Genomic DNA, 23,035 nt, shown 5'->3' with positions numbered 1-23,035 from the left:
TGAAGTGACTTGGCCTTTTATTTGGATCCTCCACCCACCCCTACGCAACAATACGTATGTGTGTAAGAAAACTTTCATCATATAACTAGTGGGTAGCATATTATGTTTCGAGCAGAGTGGTCACGGGTTCGAGTCCCACTAGAGTCCCGCTGCTGGCCAGACCTTGGTTTGTGGCTGCAGGTCAGAGTTGGCCAATTTTTCTGATTTTTATTGAAACGGTTCCTGTATATCGGCATTTTCTTTACAATCCCTTTTTCTAATCTCAAGTTATTCAGCGTCTTGGGCTTCAATTGGGCGCCAATTTCTATAATAAAATTCTGCAAAAATTTCTTCATATTTGTCACTGTGGATTATGTTTGTATGAATTCGCACCGTATAAAAATGTTTGTATTATTGAATTGTATTTGTATTAGTACACCTGTCACTTTGGAGCGATCTGTAAAAGCGAGTATACATTTTCAATTGAAATAAAATAAAAAAATATCAAGGAAACGTTAAAAAAATCATGGATTTTAAACAATGTCCTTTGTCTCCAACCAATCAATTTATCTCGACAACATTTTTAAATAATTGTAAGGCAATGTAAGAAGAGGTAAGTAAAAAGTAGGTTTCTTTTCTCTTTTTATTTGAAAATAGGTTCAATTTTTTAAAAATTAATTAACGCTAAATATTCACCTATTGAAGTTTAGTTGGGTTGATTATGATAAATTTTGATGAGAATTCTACATAAGTTGCAAAAGCTCAAAAGTCCCCATACAAAGCACGCGCCCTCGCAATGAGTGTTAGAGGGAAGCGTTATTTTCAGAAAATCGTAATTTTTTTCATGTTCACATAATTATATTGAAAATAAAAGTCGTTAAAATCTTCCTAGGGTAGTATACCTTTAATCTAAGCACAAAAAATACTGAAAAATTTTACAAATTTTAAGAAATATATGGAGGCTAAAATCATCTGTTTTGACGTAGAACATATTTTACGTCATAATAGGTAATTTTTGCCTCGTTATATTTCATAAAATTTGTAAATTTCTTGAAGATTTTTTCTATTAAAATTAAAACTAGCTCTCGATGATTGTTTTAATTTATACCTTAATTTAGAATTTGAACGCAAAAAATGTCTTTTTTGACGTCAACATGACATTTTTAAAACAGTCAAAAAAGTTTAAACTATTCTCGTAAAAGAGATATATGAAAAAAATACTTTATTGAATTTTAGTGGAGATAAATCGATGGGTTGGAGACACAGGACGTTATTTAAAATCAATGATTTTTTTATTTAACATTCCCTCGATACAAATAAATTTTTCAACTGGGTCTATCGATGAAAATCCAAAAATTCACATTTTTCGTTTCGGCATAATGTATATATGTACATGATGTAGCTTCCATTTTAAGGCAACAGAATATTTGAATATGTACTATAAATAGTTACAACATCTACATAATCTTCAGCAACAGATATAATACGATCCGGAATTTTTCGTTCTTCTTTGAACAGAACTTTTCACACCGTAAATATAGCACACGCCGACATACATATGTATGTACATACATACATTGAATGTTGAACAAAATAAAAATAAATAAGTACATAAAGGTAATTCAGCCTATAGTCGATATATTACCGAGCGTCGACTTTTATTAACCCGTTGCCGACGACGTGTATTGCGTTCAACTGGAGGGGGGAGTGGGTGGGGGATAAAAACCCCCCAACTGACAATATGTAAAACCCTAAATCACCGATCCCAATTTATATTGTCTCTGCCGTAAAATGATTCGGCTAGTCGGTGATTTATGAAGGAATTGCGACGACGTCTATTGAGATATATCGACCACGTTCACCTTCCCACCCCCTCCCCCACCCATCCAGCGTCAACCGGAAGTTCTCTTTTGGCGTTAATATATCGACACAGGGGTCGGTAGTAAGATTGACAGTTGCTTTATTGACTGGTATTTCACCAAATTCATAATTGACAATCGGAGTATATTAAGCGCGTATATTAATAACCTATACGGTATTTCCACCTACTGTTGATCCATTCTATGGGGGGGGGGGGGGGGGAATTTGCGGTGGAAAGGATGCTTTATGCAAATATATTAGGCTGAACAAATTTGAAATTTTCTCATGAGATTAATATTTCGGGTTCATTGAGTATGAATATGGTATGTAAATACGTAAATTTATATGTATTTAGGTAATATGTGTTTATACCTTCTTCAGGTATAAACACAGATTACCTAAACACAATCTGCTTTAGATAGTCGACATTAGAGAGTCTTTAATTAATATTATTTATTAAATGTATGAGCATTTATAAGAATTGTAAATAGGTTTTTGAGCTCTTTTTCATATTATGCTGTACATTAACATTAGAATAATATAATACTATGATTAACAAAATTAAATTAAAATTGTAAAATATAAAATGATCAGTACATCAGTAGCTATTAAAATATATATAAGATATATAGTGAATATAATTTGGTAATAATAAAAATCATTTAAAAATCAAAATCAAATTGACTTCTGAATGTGGCAGAGATATACATATGTACATATTAAGAGATTAGTAATATCAAATATGGAACCATATTTAATCAGAGCAATAATTTATTAACCAGCAGCATAGGTTAATGGCAAGTGTCTAATGCTATCAACTGAGTGGTCATGTGTTCAATACCTGGTGCTGCTGGCCAGACCTTGGATATGTGACTCCAAGGCCAACCGTTTCCTATCAGAGTTTGCCAATTTATTTCAGTTAATTGAAATGGTTCCAACAAATTGACAACCCTGTCCTATTTCTCGCAAAAATCGTGTTTACAACATCTCGAATTCGCTGATTTATAAAATGCTGCAGGTTTTCCATACATGTCTTGCAAATTTCATGTTTTCCAGCATCTCAAAATTCGGCGATTTTTAAAAAAAAAACGTGTGCAAAAATACAAATATGTCAATGTCAGATGATCTGTAAAATTACTCTAAATTGTTTACCGGTGTTTGTTATTTTAATGTATGTAAATAAATAAATTTGAAACACTTTTTGGGTTGTGCGACAACTATGGAGATATTTTAAGTTTGTCAAAATCGAAAAAAAAAACATAATAAGAGCGAAAACACGCTGAATCGATCAGCACGGGCACGTTCTTGGTCTCCCGTTTTGAAAAATGTGAAATTTCTTCAAATATTTCTTCAACCCGTTATCGATCATTATCAATACAAGGATTTAAGCCATAGCATTGGTTAAGTGTGCTAGAGTTATTTTACATGTGCAGAAATATCATGCCACATGCCATATACCTCTCTTTGTCTGCGCCCTAAGATTCTGTGATTATAGTCCAACTTTCTCTGTAGCTACATATGTACATATAGTATCTGCATAACAGTTAATTGACCGATATAGTGTATTTGAGACACTCATTTGAGCTTTTTGTCCAAAATGGAACCGTATCAATAATTAAGTCAGACAAAATCGGAAAATATCCATAATATAAAAGCCTAATTAATATATGTATAATCAAATTTTTCCCACATTCAGTATATACTGCCTAATTGAGTCATCCTTTAATCGGCATAGCCATTAATTTGGAACAAATTATGAACCTTTTTGAATGATGATGATGCAAAATTTTGAACAACAGATTAATCGCACCAAATTGATCAAATTCGACTCAATTAAGCTTCATGAGAAAATATTGAAAATAATGCTTTGATCTTTACCAAAATTTGACGTATTGCAAGATCTAAATATGTATGTACTTAAACTGGAGTCTCTTTAATTTAAAAATATATATATATGAAAATATATGTATTTTAGGTAAAATATATGTAGGTAGTCAATGAGACTCGTTCAGCTCTTAAAACCATGCTAATTTCTTGATGCACCGAAACGAATTGTCATTTGGTTTCAGAAAATTAACAATAATATACACAAGCACTGTTCTGGGATTGAAAACTAAATCCTACATAAAGACATATGTATATGTATACCGTAAATTATAAAAAAAAACAAATCCTACATATGTATAGGCCATGCCTCTGAGTTTCTAAAAAATCATGCAGTGCTCGTTATTTCGCATGGACCGCCCCCAAAAAAAGATGCGCCCATGCTGGAATCATAATTCAAAATGGATTCCTTCATTTCTTTCCATCGCCACCAGCAGGCAACGTAAAGCATCATCATATATGTACATCTGAACACCTGATCATGACGAACGACAACACATTACAAAGGGGACTAGGTGTATCGAGTGCAATACTTATGTATGTATGTATGTGTGTATAGAGTCGAAGATAGCGTACATGTATGGTTTACGAGACGCCTGGATATAGCGCGAGTGCACATAAGACCTTCGGCATCCAAGTCGATAGTAAGAAAAACCCCTCGATTTATTTTTATCGCCAAAATCAAGGGTCTCTTTTGAGGTGTATCGAAGCGGTAGTGGTAGCGCGCTCTCGACACCCGCCTCTCCTATATTCATGCGACTCGATGATTCCCTTTTATCTGCACCCGTTCGAGAGCTATCGCCGGCTGGGGGGGTGGGTGGGAAAAAGCCGGAAGAGAAGATGTAGAGTGGTACAGGTGGGTGGTGGGTGGGTGGGTAGTCACGTGCCCAATCTGTACGTACGTGACGCCACAAAGAAAGCGACGCCAGGGTGTCGCGACGTCCGGTCTTAGCGACGCTTCGACTTCAATTACCTCCCCCTTTTCACCCCCTATCATCCCACTTTTTCATCCCATTCTCCTTCACGTGCTCCTCCGCATTGACGTCTCGCTTTGGTTGCGTCGGAATGCGCCTGTCTCCGACGCAATTTAACAACGGAGCGTATTGCGTACTTTGACCAGATATTTGACTGGCTTCTTCAACCAAGGTCCACGTGGCCCCACTTGGGGCCTCAAAAAATTTCAAGGGAGGTACAAGAAACAGAAACTTAACTTTAAAAAACTTTAATAGCAAACTCACACAGTCAGAATAACACACTAAACTTTCCAAGCTCCAAATAATACAAAATAAATCCCTAAAAATAATTTATAACACACCCATATATACTAACTTGAAAAAGCTGCATGCCATAAATAATATTCCGTTAGTTACAGAAATTACTAACAAACTAACCAGTAGATTATATGACAAAATCGCTAATGACCATACTAACACACGTGTGAAGAGTCTCGGTGATTACAACAAAATGTCTATACCCTTCAGGTATAAACACAGATTACCTAGATACAATCTGCTTTAGGTCATCGACATTAGAGAGTCTTTAATTAATATAATGTATTAGATATATTATGAGCATTTATAAGAATTGTAAATAAGTATTTGAACTAGTTTTCCTATTATGCTGTACATTAACATTAGAAAAATATAATACAATGATTACTAACAAAATTAAATTAAAATTGTAAAATAGAAAATGATCATTGGATCAGTAGCTATTAAAATAGATATAAGATGTATTGTGAAAATAATTTAGTAATAATAAAAAGCATTTAAAAATCAATAAAGCTAGCAGTATAGCTCGGTGATTGTGTTAATGCTCCAAGAAAGAAAATGAACACTGGATTGGTAGTTGTTATAGGTAGAATAGATCTATGTAAGATGTATTGTAAATATAATATATGACCTAAATATTCAAATATATTACATACACCTGTCTTAATACAAACCCGACATCAAAATAAGCCTCTGGACTAGGACTAACATATTACATTATAGAAGTGAGCTCACACTTTAATTTATATATATATATATATATAATAAAAATAATGGGCGTCAAACATTGATGAAATTGCTTCGAAATTAATGGGCGTTTCTCGCACATTCAAACACACATGTATGTATGTACATATTATGTACATACATATATGTACATGACTGGAAAAATTCTTATCGTCCAGTGGTGCACACAAATGGCATTCGAGCACCACAATAATAATAATCGTTCCCCTAACGCTTGAACGACGATCAATTATTTCCGCTCGACAAATGAATTTTTTAATGAACGGGGGTCGGTCGGCGTTGGGGGTGGATGGGGAGGGAGGCTGGTTCGGCCACCTGTCTCACTCCGGACCATTTGTCACAGACCGACTGATTTTTGGGACACAAACGCCACCAAAAACAATGAAACCGGATTGGGGAGTGGGCGGGTGGGGGTTGAATGGGGGGTTGGACGGGTGTTAATCAAAACGGAAGCCACTCGGCCGCTAATGGGTGGCTGGTGACGACTGCCCGCCGCAACAAAAAAACAAAATAAAAACAAAAATGAGGCAACCCTAAACTGTCGTCCCCCGTTTTGACATTTGCTACCCCTGTTCCAATCTGTCCAATCTGATGATTTTTAATGCATCGCCAGATTAATTTGCACTCTATGCATTCAAATTGTCCACATCGACTATGCTCAGGTTTGAAGATGGAGCAATTTGTTGCTTTGTTCCGGTTTGCAATGTACTAATGTTTTTTTTTATTTTATGAAGGTTTATTATAAAAATTCTATTACGCAAATATTAAATGAAATAAATACGTATTTTACCTATGTATACTGAAATTGGAAAAATTATATACATATGTATTGAGTAAATTGATGGAGACTATTTCAAAGGAGAAGTGAGTGCATAAACTAAGTTATTGAAACGTTTTGTATGCTATGATATGTTATTTACTTTGATACTATCCAGTTTAAAATAATTAGACTCTAAATTTAATTTCCTTGCTCGTTAAATAAAGAATATGCTTAATTGAAAACAACGTGTTGATGAGTTTATTTCAAGTGTGAGTGAGTGCCTTTCATCTGCTGATCTTTAGATGTTGAAGATCATTAGGGTGAAAACACTCTGAATGGGATGGGACACCACGTTCTTGGCTTCCCCACTCCCACTGTGACCGTAAGCAATGAGTGGGTGCTCCCCACACCGAATTCGGGTGTAGTTGCACGTGCATAATGCATATGTTTTGGAGGTCGCACGTGTATGCATATCCATATGCAACTGACAAGTTTCTCCTACATTTATTCAAATATGGGATTCACTGTTATCGATCACTGTCAAGTGAGGATAAAATATCACCGAAAACACTCCAGGGGGTGATTTTTGTGACCGTGTACCATGTATATGGGCTAGGGGTGCTGCGTTTTTTTGCATGTTAAAAATATCTATAAAAAAAAAAAACACGTACCACGCACCATTCAGTGTGTTTTCACCCTTATAATATTTTGGTGAAACTAAATTTTTATGTGGATAAAGAATATGTATATGTATATATTATATTACAGGGCCAAAATGTTGAAATTGTTGAAGAAAAATATGAACATTTTCATATGGATATGATTTACGCTACTAATATTAAAGTTCAAAATCAAATGATTTTAATATAATGTTTTTCATGCAATAACATATTCATGTGATTTATTGAGTTTTTGAGAATAAGTATGGTAAGTCTATTTATACATTTCTATGTAGGAAAATTTTACAGAACTCATAATATTAAAGCTTGACAGTCACGTAAATAATCTTCAAAGCAAGTTTTATTGCATGGATGCATAATGCGTTTTCAGACAGAATTCAACGGTTCAATTTGTACATAGGAGTTTCCACTTCAAATTTATTCATATTGTGATCAAATGCATTTGTAGAAAAGGGTTGGAAGTGTCACGAGGCATTCCACGTGACATTTTTCAACGAAAGTTTCGCCATTGTGGGAATTTGAAAGCTTCGAATTTGTAGTTTCATAAGTTTCATGTTTTTTATTCGCCAGTACAAACAACGTTGAAAGTTTACGCAACACTGTAATTGCTTTCGTATTTCAATTTGAAATTTTCCAAAACAATTAAAATTCCGTTTATGTAAGAGAAAAATTGTGTGTATGCAGAATGTGACGGTTTTGTGTTTTAAAAACCCATTATGTCGTTGCAGTGTTTAATTTTCGATTGAACGAACCTAGTAATCGAATATCAATATTTGAAGAAGAATTGTACATACATGGAAAAGTACATATGAGTATGCTTTTACTACCTAGATAGTATGTTTGTAAAGATATTTGTACACTCGTACAATACACATGTATATTTTTCGTGCGATTATGAATATTGAATCAATATTTTGATTAGTTTACTTTACAGTAATATAATCAATGAATTTTGACATATTTTTCAACTCACGCGATAAATCAATATGTAGTTTATTATATAGAATATTTTTATCCATACAAATGACAATTGAGCCTCATTGGATGGACTACGGTTAATAATTTATAATTAAATAAATAATGGCTATTCAAATGTTGATTAAAAACTTTAAATAAAATTATTATCATTTAATGATCCAAACGACACATAAATATATTTTATTATAACAAGCTTCCAGGAACCTGCCAAATTATTTATATATACTAAATATTCATTATAATGAAACTGGCGAAAACAACCTCTAATTTGATTTCGCATCGCGAAAATAATTCGCCATTCTGTATATTTCGTTTTTGCCAAATTTGACTACTGGCTCGTAAATTTTTATGCAGAACGTTTATGTAGTTATATAATATAAAGATCACTATAATCTTGAATTCATTTACAATTATGTACTATACAGTTTAAAATACAATACATAAAGGGCACGAAAAAATATATAAAATAAACTTTACTACTTACATGTTAGAATAGATCGATATCTCACTTTATATAGTAAAACGGGAACATACCTGAAACAATTATAAATAATATAAATTAATTTTAGTCAACGAAACTTTTTGTATGGCAAAAAAATTTTTCTAGATGTCAAAATTGTTATAGCATAATTTTTTATCAAAATTGTTACAGAATGAAAATATAGGCTTGTAACATTGCATTGTTTGCTGTCGACATTCGTAATGTATGTAACGCATTTGTCCACTAATAACGATAATAACGGTGCGTCGAATTTTCCAACAAGCGGTTCTCGAACGGCGAGTAAGCATTAATTAACGAGCGGTTAACCTCATAAAGCGGGGCCGAATTTTAATTTCAATTAAATTCTCGCATAGCTGTTAAACTGTTCGGAACTAATGAATAGTTTTCAGACAAAACACAGCTTCCGAACCAAAACCACCGCAACTTTCGCCGTTTCGATGGCGAAATACATATATTTCATATTGTGCAATAATAGCTGAATTTACGATTTTCCGGGAAAAAAAAGCGCTGCCGTATTATATTTATATAAACAGGAAAATTTTTCAGGCGTGAAAACGCATTATTTGCGGGAAATACCCTCGCCCGTGTGGTGCCATTAAACTCCATTAAGGTCCGAGGCCAAAATCAACACAAAAACCTGAAAATTTTACAGCCAAGTCACCTCAGACACAAAGCCATCGATAAAATTTCATTAAACTACCCTCCCTTCTTCTGCTTTCGTCTTTCCTTTACACTCTTTTGTAGTCTGGATCTTAAAAGGACCAATATTTGAATAGTTCGGAAAAGCCGGAGAGATTACCGCTCAAATTTTTTGTAACGTGCTCAATTTTTATAATGTTTAAACACATTCACAATGGATTCATGCTTTATTCTGAATACCAATGTTATATCTTAGAATTATAAAATAAAATCATAATATTTAAAATAATTGTACATCTTTAATCTGAATATAATCTGAGTAAAGCTGAATTTGCGACTTGCTTTCTTATACATAAAAGGATATAAAGTATATTTATAATATGAAAATTATCAAAATCACAAAAAAATGAGTTCTTATTTTATACGTCTTCCCAAAATATAAAAGCAAAAAAGTATTATTTATATTGGTACAAAAAGCTACTGAACTTACTTGGACACTTCAGAACTCTTTTCAATCCATGAAACCTTTTTGAAATGTATCAGTTATTTAATAAGCTCCCAGCAGTGTTCTTACAATAAAAATCTAACAATAACAAATATGCATGTATGTACATATTTTTTTTATTTTTTTTTTACATAGATATATACCAGGAAGGCTTGACAGGAAGACCCCAATACGCTTTCCTGTACAATCAATTACAAACAATGCAGCATTTTATTATTACATAAATCACTGTATTTCCAGAAGCTGAAGAACACGAAATAACAATTAATTTATTAATTAATAAATTAAAGAATTAATCCATTGAGACATCTATGGATTTAGATTATTGTACATAATTTTTACAAATTATACACACAATAAATACAGAAGATTTGTGACAACAGGAAAGATGATTTTTTGCCAATTTTGAGGAACCGTTTCAACAATTATCAGATAAAATTGGCAAACTCAGATAGGAAACGATCGATTTGGAGTCACAAATACTCCCAAATCTAACCAGCAGTATGCTGGATCGAGCCCACTGATAACTTCGTGCTAAACCACGCTACCACGCAGTCATACTATTGGCTAATATATATATATATATATATATATATATATATATATATATATATATATATATATATATAATACATATATATATATATATATATATATATATATATATATATATATATATATATATATATATATATATATATATATATATATATATATATATATATATATATATATATATGTATATATGAGAAAAAATTTCATCGGTTTGTTAACACCTTTAAATATATTTTATTTCCATATATGCGAAAAATCTGCGCGATGAATCTTTTATGAAAGCTTTTTTATACATTTGGAATGGTTCGCGTAACGAAACAATATCAAAATAGATATATAAGTCCACAGGCAGTCGTGAATTTTTATCGTTCGTTACAAGTATGACATAATTTTCGAAAATTCATTAGGTCGAAATCGGCTCATTAAATCGTCAATGTGATAATACTGCGAGTATACCACAGTGACCACACGATATCGTAATAAAGTGAGGGACACTTTAATTCGAAACTATTCCCGTTTTACGAGATACATTAGCGAACGGGATGATCAATCAAAATATGGCGATCGTGATGGATTTTCAGGAAGCAATCTAGCCTTCGTATAGCCTCAGCTCCTGGGGATAAATTGGCGGTAAAACCTAGCTGCGGCTTCAGCGCCATAATAAAAGATATATTGTTTTCAGACATTAACGGCCCCTGGCTCGCCTTCTTTTTTTCCATCCTTTTCTTTTTGGTTCTCCTCGTGCGGAAAAGGAAACGTTATTGCCGGCGACCGAGTGTAAAAACTTCTTGCATTATCGTAATGGCGACTTAGGTGAGATCGTAAATCCCACACGTACACGCAGACCCGAGCAAAAATACTGATAAAACCTCAAGTAAACAGTGTGGAATCCAATTCCGCGTTTTACATATGCATAAGGTTGAAATTTCATTAGGGGGGGGGGGTGGTTTAACTTTAACGTAATACTAAGTCTATAACTGTCGCCATTAAAATCGCAATAAATCCGAAACTATCACTCGCACAGTACATGTATGTATATAAGTAGTATATCGTTGAATAGAATAATATAGTTTTATAATGGTAATAATAGTTTGCAAGGAGATTTACGGCCAGTTTGCGGTGTTGCGTCAAACATATATGAAATTTCGTATGTAGTAATGACCGTAGTGAATGAAACTTTTATAAACTTTAACGATTTTTCTAAAGCAAATGTGACAAACAACTGTAATAGGATATCTGGTATTTTACAATTTCGTTAGAAATTCTAAGATACATAGGTTTATCGAATTTTTAAAAATTTATACAGACCATCAGTATTTTTAAATATTGTTAAACGCAACACATTATATTTAATGTTTTGCGAGATATTTTTCGAGTTTAAGAAAAGTGGACTTATGCCACTTTCAATTATAACGGCTCATATATGTATGTATGTATGTATATGTAGTTGGTGAATTCCCTTCGGGTCTGTTATTTAAAGGTTTTATGTTAGTTTCATTTTAATAAGATGATCTACATATGTACAATACACATATTAATATGAATCGTATATGTTGAAAATCGTATATTTATGGTAATATTGTTGTTGTTGTAATAAGGTTGTAAGCTTTCACTATCTCTCTCTCTTCGACGACTAAGTACAAAAGAATTTTTGTAATCGCCTTATATGAGATAAAATATTTCGCTAGGAATATTTTGGTCCTATTTTTGTATGAATTAGTAATGGAATTTTTCTGCCGAATAATACAAATTTCACTGTGCGTTCTTGTGAATTTTATTATTCGTATGTTTGAATAGACCTACTTTTTACATATATAAAAATATATAGGATTTATATAAATCGATTTAAATTTCCATAAGTATATTACTAAACTGAATACATGAACTTATGTATACTTAGGAGCCTCGTTTGTATTGAATCTGTGAATCAGTATGGAAAATAAAAGTTATAAATAAAAATATCACAAAGAATTTTAGAATACTTTAATATTAATTAAACCTTCTACAAAATTTATTAAACCTTATATATGTATATGAAAATTAAAATTTTTCATTTTAAAATCTTAACTCATTATGAACCGCCTGAATTTTTCGCAAGCGATAAAATATAGAGGCTTTCTAAATTCAATACGTTTTTTATCAATTAAATTTAAAAAATTGGAATACAGCTTCTTTACCGTTTTCCACAGTTCGAATTATCAGATCAGTGTTTCTCAAACTCGTGTGATTGCTGTATTCGATTTTGTATAAAATGTATATATATTTCTATTTATTTTCACGAAATAGCCGATTAAATTTGAAATCTTTTCTGAATATTATTATTTTTGGAATATTATCGACCAATTTCTTAAAAAAAAGTCAAGTTTTAAACCATTGTTTTTTTTTAAATTTATTTATTGATATTTTGGATAATAAGATATACTAGTATGATATCTATGTATTTACGGTAGATAGTGAGTTAATAAACATTACTTTATATCTTCATTAACATGTATTCTAAATGGAAAAGGATTTCCTTTTTCTTAACTTTTGTACACATAGTCTTTTAAACATGCAAAAATCGTTTGCAAGGTAAGAAGAGGTAAGTAAAAATAAAACGCTTTGACTTTCTACATATGGAAATGTATTTACATTAGAGTGACCCTCACGTTCCTGAATAAATTTGATTTTTTTGAAAAATCTTTACATACATATGTATCATAGTGAAAAAGATTCAGAGCAACACACCATTGAATAAAAGCTTGTTTAGCATTAATAATAATTGAAAAATGTCTAGTCAGTGCAAATACAAGTTTAAAAAACCATTATTAAGCTTATTAGATATAACATTTATCGGATATTGAACTACAAACTTTTGATTCATGAATCAAATCGACCGTTCAAACCTGTCCAATCGGTTTACGTTCATACGAGAAAACATCCACTTTGCTAAATTGAGAAATTCGAAACCGCCACCAACTTCCATCACCAAAGCGAACATCCATAAAGCAAATCTTACAGACTATAGAATGAAAGTTTAAAGTCTCCAGTCTAGACTTGAACGAGTATACATAATTAAGGTGAGAGACGGGTTAGATATCGTTCTCACCTCGGTATTGGGAGCATTAAATAATCAACAGACGGGCACTCGTTGTTTTTCTGCAAAATTCTTCAACCAGTGCAGTATTGCATTTCACCGAAACATACACACACACATACACAGAATATCCAGACTGGATAATTTAATTTATATGTGCAATTGCATTAAAGCGAGAGACGCCGACGACCGTCACAATTAGCGTTGCGACGCCTAGCCTCATTACACTGCAGAATAATTGCAGACTTTTTATAGTCTACATTTCATACTAACTATTGTACGTGGGTGTATGAATTTAATTTGATAAATATATAGGAATACATCAGACAGCCTTGCGTATATATTTTGTATACTTCTGACGTCACGTTGATTTAATTTCACTGACAATTTGTAGTCGGTAGGCAATTTTCGTAGCACAAATACCCATAAGTGAGTTATCATGATTTGCGTTAGCTATGTATATTTACAATAATTGAGAGGCCAATTGCTCATCTTCAAATCACAAATTGGGCGTTTTATACATAACACATGCTGTTTTCTTTTGAATAATCAAATCTGAATAGGAAATATTGTACCCTGTAATTTCCTAACTAGCTTCATTTCAAATTGTAAATAACACGTTAAAAGAAAACCACATGCCTGTAATTTCAATCAGATGAAATGAACCTAATGCATGATTGGAGTGGAAAAATTGAAGACCAAGTAGTTTGATCATGATTGACGCTTGTGCAAAACAAGAACCGAATGATTGTACATAAGTGGAAGGGGCTACGCAGATTAAATAAAAATCATACATAACATTTTAATAATAAAAAAATGATATACGTATAACTGTTATAGATATATGTATTAATTAATACTATTTTTAAATAAAATCTTACTTTTCCTAAAGAATTGATGTGTTTTGCTTGTATGTATGCGAAACATTGGCATTGAATACTAAAATGTAGCATAAAATTCAATGGACTCTGAAAAGTATGAAATATTATATTCCCGATATAAAGATTCAATACAGAAATGGAGCATACAATTGAATGCACTTTAAGAAGAATGAACGAAGTTAGTCAAGAGACGTACTCGAATGGTATTGAAAAGAGTGGAAGGGTATTTTCAAGCATTATATATGTATGTATATTTCAATTCAAAAATTTTAAAATATTATATCCACTATGCAGGATGTCTTAATCTATCGATCTGCAAGTGGCTGTGGACCACTCGCTCAAGACACATCCTGTATACGATAATAATATATACGCGAGAAGTCGGTTGAGTTGTTCTCGCCGGGGTTTATCCACGACGCGGGGGTGACTTAGTGGTATTTTGAGTGAACCACCCCTAGAGATTCATCCCCTTGGATTCCACCCCCCGACACCACCTACATCCTATCCCCCTGGAGTCGTTGAGGGGATGTAGACCGCAGCGGGATGCCTTTCTCGCCATCGGAACGCATTAGCTTGACCACATTTTCTCGGGCCTTACTTAGTGCGACCGACTCCAGCGTGAAAATTGAATGATGACGAAAAGGCCAATGCAATAGTGTTCTCTTCAAACAATACTTTAGTTAAATAATGTTGTTCTCTCGGCGCAAACTTGGGAAATGGCCTGGTTCATTTCCGGTCAGCGGGCGATTCGCCAAAGCCCTGTTTCGCGTACAACACAATAATAATACAATTTGCAACAACTGAAATGTTTTATATTGCGACCTTAGACTGCGATACTGATATACTGCTTAACAATTTGTCTAAATTTTGCACCGATCTTTTGATTTTGTCTAAATTTTGCACCGACCAAAGAGACCTGATCATAAATACGAGTATATAAAGAAATATACCTTAATGTTAAAATATTAAAAACCGATCATGAAGTTTGAAAGTAATTTTAAAATATGTATATAATTATTATTTTTTAAATTTACATTTTTATTAACATATTTTAGTAATAAAATTAATTCACTGCCTTCAGACAAAAAAAATATTTTATACAAAATACTCGATGAAAACTTTCATCAATATCATAAATATAAATTATATAATAGTTACAAAAACTAAACTTACATAAAAAAACTTTCTTTTACAAGTAAAAATATTACACATAATATCCGAAACGCTTCCTTTTCATCCTATTGAATTAATAATACGAAAAGAACCCTATTGTAATGATAATGAATCTTTCGAAGCGTTGTAATTTTTGTACGACATTTTTACACCATATGTATACGTAAATATAATATAATACATACATAAGGAAGCGAAAGCTTTCTCGTCCAATAAAAATATAATCAAATATACAAGGGGAAAATATACTTGTTGCATTAGAAGGCCCTCCTCTTACGATGTCGTTTTCGGGCACTCTCACACTTCGGCAAACAAAAACACACCCCACACATGTTATATCCTATATTTTATCCAAACATACATATGTGTATAGAAAGGGAGTATAGGCGGATAAAGCGATGTTATTTTTTATATATATTTTTATTGCGTTGTAAAAATCCGACATTAGGAACACCCACAACAATGGCAAATGAGAAACGATATTTTGTGTACAATATGTATGTGTGGGTGAGATTTTATATAATATTATATTAAAACCACAGCGTGGTGCACTGGTAGAGCTATTGCATACCAGTAGAGAGGTCGTGGGTTCAAGTCCTGGTCAAATACGCTGCTGGCGAGATGTTGTGATAAACACAGATCGACCGTCTCCTGTTAGAATTTTCCAATTTTTCTAGCTCAATTGTTGTGACGGATTCAATATATCGGTATTTTCCCCCTCAGTTTCTCGCAAATTCGAGTTATTAGTGTCTCGAATTTGTTGAATCTTATAAAATGCTACCCACATGTATTTCTCGCAAATTTGCTGTTTATCAAAAAAATTTTTGACTGTCCATATATGTCTCTATTGTTTTATATGCACTGTTGTGATTAAAAAAATATTTGTATTTATGTACAAAAATAATCTTAACATATGTGTCACCTTGGGGTAATTCCTGTCATATCAAATATGTATGTAATAAAAATAAAAATATTTCGAATATTGTAGGTTAAAGTTTATATTGTATATTAATATATTTTAATTTTAAAATTCAAAAAATTTAGGGTCTCATATCTACGTATGAATTAAAAAAAGGCTTCTTAAGAATACCAGTTTTGTATAGAATATGTAATTGATTTTGATTTTTAAATGGTTTTGAAATAGGAAAATAAGTTTTTTTTTCAATTTCATAAATATAGCAACGCATTTAAAGTTTTTAATGAATAAAAACACAAAAAGGCAGCAGTTAATGTTATGCATAGATTTTTAAAAATATGCGGGTTTGCGAATGTATACAATTTTTTGACACCATTGGACATGTTTTGACAGGGAGATGTCAATGACGGATATCGCTGAAATATTAGCTGCATATTCAAATGTACACGTGCACTGTGACCGACTCAGATAGTATCCTTATCTAGTTGACGCCCAATTGTGTCAGGATACGCCTCTCATATTTAGAAACCCTCAATAATATTTTACCAAATAACAAATTTCACATTTACATATATACAAGTATAATAAATCAATTTAATACTTGGGATACGCGCTATAGCCGATGGACCCAATTTTACATTTTTCCATGATTCCATTTCGGGTTACCTCTAGCGACAAATATAGTACTAAATTTGCACATGTATAAATTTTTTTAAATAATATTCAAATTGCATAGGGATTGCAATTTACCGTCAAATTTCATAATCCAGTAAAAGGTAAATAATTTTTCCTACTACCGGTATACCGGTATTTACCGGTAAAAGAAAAAAATATTGTTTTTCGTGGATTAGCTAACTATATGTGGTTCATAAAAAAGTTAGCCTAGATAGAATCATAAATATTTAAAAATAAATCTCAGGTGAATAATGTATGTAAATTCATAATAATAAATTATTTTTTATTTTTATTTTTAACCAATCATATTTATTTATATAAAGTTTGGATCATTTGAAAGTATCCATCATACTTGAAACAACCTTCTTATCTCATTTATTACGATTTTTTTAGTCTGTGCTACAAGTGAATTTATCAATTTGAAATTGCCACATTTAATACTGAAAATAAACAAATTCCTGACAACCTAATCCACAATACGCTATTTGCATCGATTTTAATATAATGTATTGCAATAACGTGCCTGTATATGTATGTATTTAATTATTGATAAAACGGCTAAGGGTTAACCGGTATTTTTTTAATTTACTAGTATTTACAGATGGTGAAATGTTGTCGATTTACCGGTAAACCGGTATCGTAATGCCTAATGTGGGTAAGATGTTATTTTCAACCGTTTCAACAATGAAATTAGACAAATTGGCAAAATCTGATTGGAAACGATCGACTTTGAGTCACAAATATCCAAGACTGGCCACAAGCACTAACGAAATACTCGGAAGATATTGTTTTCAATCAAATTCAATCCACGGGATCGAATCCGGCAACCTCGATGGTTAGCATTAACGCAATCATCGATCTATACTGTTGGCTAAATAGTATTATAATTATTATATTGCACAAACTTTTACTTTCATCTCACGTAAATATGTACAGTCACTGTAGATATATAGGTAGTAAGTGTGTACGTTTAGTAAACTTTTCACTTTTACTATGACACACAAGTTCATACATATTTATACGTACATAATAATTGCGTGCGGACGTAAAGAGCCACAGTTACAGGGCCGTGCGCTTTTTGAGTGCAATTAAAACAGACGGTACAGTTGTCGGGCCGGATCCTTACGTTTCGCATTTAATTTCTCCCAGGGGCACACTAAATCAAATGGAATAATTAAGCGGCGGCAAAATTAACTGCGACATGAATTAGTGCAAGAATGTGTTCGTACCCGTATACGCGGGTGCCTATCACTGGTACAATGCGACGCGACGTCGTTAATGTGTTAATCCAGGGAATGCACACGCAAAATGTTCGCCTCGCTACAGAATTTTGATTAGACTCGTTTATGGTCTAAATCCGTGTTAGTTGGTCTATAAAACGCTTTTAGAATCTTACGGATGTTGTCCTCGGTGTAATTCATTTTTAAAATATATTGTTTTATGTATAGATTATACGCTACATTATCAGCAGCATAGCTCGGTCGTTAAGCTTCTGCCTAACATCGAGAGGCGATCGATCGAGAGGGGTTCGATCCCATGAGCTGACCTCTATTGAAAAGAATCTGTATATCTGTAGTGCTGCTGGTCAGACCTGGATATTTGTAACTCCTGGTCGATCGTTTCCTATCACAGTTTGCCAATTTTCTCTGATTTCATTGTTGAAACGGTTCCCGATTAAAAATTGACTAAAATCCTTCCTACCTACTATGTCACCACTATTTGAGTATGATTAATGTACAATAAAATTTATGTACAATTCATAGATGTCTAGTTAATTTGCGAGTTTTCAGTGTCTCGTAATTCAGTGATTTGTATAATAAAAATGCTGTATTGTTTGTAATTGAAAAGGAAGGCGCATTGTGGTTTGCCTGTAAGGCCTTCCTGGTATAAAATGTAATAAAAAATAAAAAATAAATAAATAAAATTACGGACACGTTATGAAGTGTAATGGCAAAAGTTCTACTGTGAATGTACATATATAGATTTCCTGAAACCTTTTCTACGATGGAATACTATGCTAAAATAAAACTTGGTTATTTTTCTAAAATAAAACTTGGTTATATAATGACTCCAGGTCGATCGTTTCCTATCAGAATTTGCTAATTTATCTGATTTTATTGAAAACTTCCAACAAATTTAGCAATCTTGTCCTATCTCTCACAAAAATCGAGCTTATAGCATCTTAAATTTCCTGAAATATAAAATGCTGCAAAAATGTTTGTCAAATTTGTTCATAAATGTCTCTATGATGCAATGTAAAAAATTTTTATCGATGTTTTTAATTGGCCGGGAAGGCGTAATGGGGTTTACCTGTTAGACCTTCCTGGTATATATGTATAATACTTACATACATATGCGTGTAAAAAAATTAAATAAATTCAATACAAGCCTTTCATTAAGTTTTGAATCAAAAATTGATGTACCGCACATATACATAAATATGTAGAAAACTTTAAGTAATTTTAGCCCTTCTAAATCAGACGTGGGTCAAACTCGGCCCAAACTAATCTATGAACTAACTAGGTAATTCAATATATAAAAGCGGACATTGGTAAAATTTCAGTTTTCATTTATAAAGACCATAATACTAAAAGTTGATAAATATTGTACATGAATTATGTAGGAATATACATATGTATATATGTATGTATATGTAGAAGCACGCACGTAGGTACATATATAGACAGAATGAAATATAAATCAAATAAAAAGGGGAACATTTCTCGCTCGGATAATTTCATAAAATATTGCGTTTGTTGTTTATACAACTATAACTCTTTTTTTTTGTTCGGATTTATTTGAATGTACTATTACATACGTACGTATATTTAGAGTATTGGTGTACTTTAGAGAGAAAACACGCTCGCTCTAGTGATTTCGATAAAAAGAAGACAAGTTTGCAGTGCCAGTAGTTGCGAATATTTCAATGGAGGATGAAAGATTTGGCGAGGAGTAACTTTTGTACGGACGCCCTTTTCCAGTACTACTGCCTCATTCCATCACGCACTTCATTTTAGCTTCGGTTTTACGATGGAGATCCCTCTGCACTGAATTCCTTCTCTTCCTCCATCTCATCCTCCTTGTCTTGATCGCATTGATCGCCAACCATACAATCGAAGACACAATCGAACCTGTCGTCTAACAAGACCTATCTATTTCATACTTCCTCACCATACAAGACTTCTATGATTTACCATATGCTTGATGCTGGAACGTGTTACAAAATATCGCAAAGTGATATGTAATCATATTAAATCGCAGTAGTTTGAACTTCATCCCGAATCTTTTTACATACCTCCTTTTAGCTTCACTTACGATTTCAATTCAGGAAAAAAATTGCGTCTTATCCGATTGTTTTCATACTTTGCCATATTGCTCATTTTGGTCATCAATATAATTAAATGTATCCTCTGCCATAACGATGGTGAAAAAAAATCATTTTAGACGCGTTTGAAATTTGAATTTCTGAAAAGTGCCTGACGTTTATCCAGTTTTTAGTTTTAAACATAGATGGCGGTAGTAAAATAATTAAGTCAATTGATAAGGAATTATGCATTATTTGGTGAGTTAGTTATATTAGTAAGTAAGCCACTGCGAAGCTCGCTAGTTCAACGATTTTTCACCAGTAGAAAGGTCGTGGGTTTACCCCGAATAATAATTAAAATATACATAGATAGTTATTTAATGTCTTCTACTAGAATTTGCCGATTTATTCATCTTAATTCATGTTCAGACATTTCATCGCGTGTCAATTTCACCGCAGTGGCTTTTTATCGCAGGGACAACTCACTGACTGACTTCGTGCAAATATTTTTTATCCACAATATTTATCTTTAATTTTTATGTTGACTGTACTTTTTGAAATGTATGTATATTGAAACCGTTGATAAAATATTTGGAGCAATGATTTTTTGAATCAAACAAATGTAGTCAAAAAACTGAATTATTTTATCAACAAACAATAAATCATATATTGTGTTCGATAAATTTTATAGCCGTATAGTATAATTAAAAAATACATAGACACACACACACACATCTAGATCATGAAAACGTAATCAGTAATCGATTCTGAGTTCGAATCAGTCAAAATCGAATTTTCGCATGATCAAAAAATGTATCTATTGTTACTCCGTTCATAGATAATGTAAAAAAGCATGAAATCTGTCGGCGAGTTATCCTCGCGGTAAAATGGTCGTGCGATGAAATGTCCGCGAACCAAATTAATGATCGGCATCCCCTCTTTCTTTCGAAAATTCGGCCAATCCGAAATTGTTGATTGTTGCAAGCTTACTTATGCTTGCAGTTTTATATTGCAAAATGTGTATGGGTATGAACACAATGAGTCATAGTGTCATGGAACTATGGCAAATAAATTATTGGCTATAGACTGCTTAGCTTAATTTATAAAAAAAAACATTGATCATATTGTAACGTGGAGGTTAAAAATTGGTGCTCGTCGACCACTGTTTTACCAGCACTGATTACCTAAGGCCAAAAAGGCCTCGCGGTATGAATAAACTGTATACAACAACCAATAATATACAGGTCTCGCGACCCATCGACCAGTATTCTCTCTGTACAGAAAATACCCGATAAGTATATGTATGTATGTAAATATTAGGCGGTTTTGGTATGTGCTTTATTCGGAGCTGGCTGACCAACGGATCAAGAACAATAAACCACCTCTACGATTAATGCTGTGTCTTTCACTCCGATCTCGGAAACCCCTCTACACATCCACGCTACAATATCATAAAAAAAACTGATTATTTAATATATTATTTCCATTTAAATCTATTAAAAGCGCATATATACATATACAAAAGCCAAAAGGCAACAAGGAATCATTTAAAATATGAATATTTATACGCGCTGTGTATAAATATTCGGCGGATCTGTTGAAATTTTGTCAGAAATTATTGAAAAAAAAATTTCATTCATAAATTATTCTCCAAAAAAATTTATTTTTATGATTTGAATATCTGCTTTGGTTTAATAGAATTATTATTATTATACACGTTTCTTCAATACAAAAAAAGTTTATCAACCCCTGTGTCCGATATAGCATCCTTGCTTCGATTGCTCGGCCGTATTGCGGCCTCTGCGAAAGTGTCTTCATCTTCATTACACCGAGTATTTTCCTCGTTTTTTTCCAGTCTCTCTCTCCCTTTTCGTGCTTTTTTCCGCTTTTCCTCGCCCCGGTCTCGGCTGGTTTATTATCTTCGCTCGGTTGGGGACCGCTGATTAAATACGATCCCGCTGCGAGACCGTAAAAAAAGTATTAAACTGTTATTTCAATTGTCGACGTTTGATTTGTCCGAGTCGCGAAGCCAAACGTCGATTCTTGGCCTTCGAATCCTTTTCTGACCCCGTGTTTGACCTCACAAATTCCCGACAATTGAGTGTAAGACTCAGCATCCGGGCCGTCTCAATTAGAGCCCATTAGTGTGCGCGCATAGCCCACAGGGAGGCAGCTGCCAGACCAGAACAAAACTGTACGTATTGATTTTCAGAACGAGGGCTGGCCAACAATCTGGTCAAACAAGTCCAAAGTGTGCCCCCGAATCAATAAGGAGACAGAACGCGTGAAATATACAAAAATGTTTAATTGACCTCATTCAAATTTGACCTCGTTTCAAAACACGTCAGATATACCAACCGCTTCAAATATTTGTAAGACTTAATCTTAACACTTTTTTTAAATGTATTCATTTTTTAAATTCAGCGCCAATTAGCTTCATTACAGTCAATCATATCTAGCTTTCGCCATATTGCTCACCATAGATGTCTCTGTGGTTGTTTATCGAATATAAAAATTCGTATTGTTACATGAAAGTTATTTATCGTATTAATACGATATTTGTAATATCTGACCATAGATGTCAGATATTGTTTAGATTTACATGTATCTATGTAATAATTATATGGACCAGGAAGGCGCATTTGGGGTT

The 23,035-nt window shown here is 32.9% G+C and overlaps 1 protein-coding gene and 1 long non-coding RNA gene across 2 annotated transcripts in view; both read right to left on the bottom strand.

Annotated features, from left to right (window-relative positions):
• Nucleotides 1-8,882, bottom strand: part of LOC143914232 (uncharacterized) — a 30,531-nt gene extending 21,649 nt beyond the window's left edge. Inside the window, exons 1-2 of the long non-coding RNA XR_013260798.1 lie at nt 8,810-8,882; nt 8,644-8,693 (exon numbers count right to left, since the gene is read on the bottom strand). This is a non-coding gene — a long non-coding RNA (uncharacterized LOC143914232). The remainder of the gene's footprint in view (nt 1-8,643; nt 8,694-8,809) is intronic.
• Nucleotides 1-23,035, bottom strand: part of LOC143914215 (matrix metalloproteinase-2-like) — a 266,585-nt gene that overhangs the window by 120,312 nt on the left and 123,238 nt on the right. The gene's annotated exons all lie outside the window — the stretch shown is intronic.

This window comes from Arctopsyche grandis, chromosome 7 (genome assembly GCF_051622035.1).
Source record: "Arctopsyche grandis isolate Sample6627 chromosome 7, ASM5162203v2, whole genome shotgun sequence".
NCBI classification, from domain to species: Eukaryota; Metazoa; Arthropoda; class Insecta; order Trichoptera; family Hydropsychidae; genus Arctopsyche; species Arctopsyche grandis.
Note: the sequence above shows the minus strand (reverse complement) of the source record. Positions and strands in the feature narration are given on the sequence as shown.